General features: G+C 40.9%; 1 pseudogene; it reads left to right on the top strand.

Moving 5' to 3' along the window:
* Positions 1-548: 548 nt before the first annotated feature.
* On the top strand, positions 549-1,544 carry LOC108301397 (annotated as a pseudogene).
* Positions 1,545-2,040: the final 496 nt, after the last annotated feature.

The following is a 2,040-nucleotide window of genomic DNA, read 5'->3' as shown; positions in this document are numbered from 1 at the left end:
AAGTAGAGATTGGACACTGAGGAACAAAAGCTCAGTGAATTAGAAGAAATAATGAAAGAAACTATCTAGACTGAAGGACACAGAGAAAAATTTTGAATAAAAAAGAAAGAGCAGTCGTTTCTGGAAGTCAGCAGCCACCTCAGTTGTCAGATGGGTGCTAGCGACCAAGGAGTGGCTAACACGTCCTCTTGCAATTCCCAGTGTTTGGGCCATGCCTATGATGGTGGGAAAAGAAAATGGCCTTGCTGGCTGGGCACACTGGCTCACATTTGTAATCCCTGCACTTCGGGAGACCGAGGTGGGTGGATCACGAGGCCAGGAGTTCCAGACCAGCCTGGCCAAGATGGTGAAACCCCATCTCTACTAAAAATACAAAAATTAGCTGGGCATGGTAGAGTGCACCTGTAATCCCACTTACTTGGGAGGCTGAGGCAGGGAATTAATTGCTTGAACCCAGGAGGCGGAGATTGCGATGAGCCGTGATTGCACCACTGCACTTCAGCCTGGGCGACAGATCGCAACTCTATCTCAAAAAAGAAAAAAAGAAAATGGCCTTGTTGTGCTACAATTGGGGCTGTGGTGAGTGCTTCTATCCTGAAACCAATTCCAATGATGCTTGCACATACCACCCAGGTGTTCCAGTCTTTCACAATGCATTAAAGGGTTGGTCTTGCTGTAAGAGAAGAACAACTGATTTTTCTGATTTCTTAAGCTTTGTAGGCTCTACAAAAGGTAGACATAATAGTGAGAAGCTACCTGAGCCAGTCGAACCTGAAGTCAAGACTACCAAGAAGAAGAAACTGTCTGAATTGAAACCCAAATTTCAGGAACACATTCAAGCCGCTAAGCCAGTAGAAGCAATAAAAAGGCCAAGTCTGGATGAACTAATGGCAAATTTAGAATTAAAACTATCTGCCTCCCTAAAACAAGCACTTGATAAACTTAAACTGTTATCAGGGAATGAAGAAAATAAGAAAGAAAAAGGCAATGATGAAATTAAGATTGGGACCTCATGTAAGAAGGGAGGGTGTTCAAAGACATACCGGGCTCTAGAGAGTCTAGAAGGAGTCTGTGTGTATCACCCTGGAGTACTTGTTTTCCATGTAGGGCTGAAATACTGGAGCTGTTGTAGAAGAAAAATGTCTAATTTTAATACATTCTTAGCCCAAGAGGGCTGTACAACAGGAAAACACACATGGACTGAAAAGGATGCCGGGAAAAAAAGTTGTTCCCTGTAGATATGACTGGCATTAGGCTGGAGGTAAAGTCATCACTTCAGTATATACTAAAAATTCACTTCCAGAACTTAGTCAAGTAGAAGCAAATGGCGTGTTGTTAAATGTGCACATTGTATTTGAAGGAGAGAAGGAATTTGATCAAAATGTGAAATTTTGGGGTGTGACTGATTTAAAGCAAAGTTACGTGACTGTGACTGCAACAAAGACTGAGATCACTAGGAGAAAAGGCGAAGTGAGCAGTGGGCAAGCCTTGAACTGGCTGCAGCCAAAGAGCAGGAAAAACAAAAAGATGACACAACAGATTGAGTGTGGGACGGGAGGAAGGTTATTACATATTTCAGAATTCTCGATACTGTGTGAAGGTGTGGCTTGCTGCTGTCATCTTTTTTGTTGGTGTATTACTGAATCTGACATTTCAGGGTTAACGTTAGGTTCTTAAAAGCCAAAGTCAGTTTGTCTTTTGTGCCTCTCATCTTACTTTTGTGCTATGTAAGATTGATTATTCATTTCTCCTTACTGGCAGGAACCATCCTTGTATCCTGTACTTGAAGAATACTGGCAGTATTTCTTTGTATTTCTCTGTTAAGCAGAGAAATATTGAGGAGCATGTTTTTTGCGTCTATTATTCCATAATTAGTAAAGCAAGATGAAATGTCACACTTTAATCAGTTTTTTCATGGATTTGTGCTCTTACAGTATTTGAAAATATTTAAGGAAGAGATGAATCTCTGCAGTTTTTATGTATGTGGGATGATTACTTTTTTATTTTTTAATTTTTTTTTTGAGATGGAGTCTCGCTCTG

Source organism: Cebus imitator, unplaced genomic scaffold (assembly GCF_001604975.1).
Source record: "Cebus imitator isolate Cc_AM_T3 unplaced genomic scaffold, Cebus_imitator-1.0 Scaffold34, whole genome shotgun sequence".
In the NCBI taxonomy this organism is placed as follows: Eukaryota; Metazoa; Chordata; class Mammalia; order Primates; family Cebidae; genus Cebus; species Cebus imitator.
This window is presented reverse-complemented; position numbering and strand designations above follow the sequence as displayed.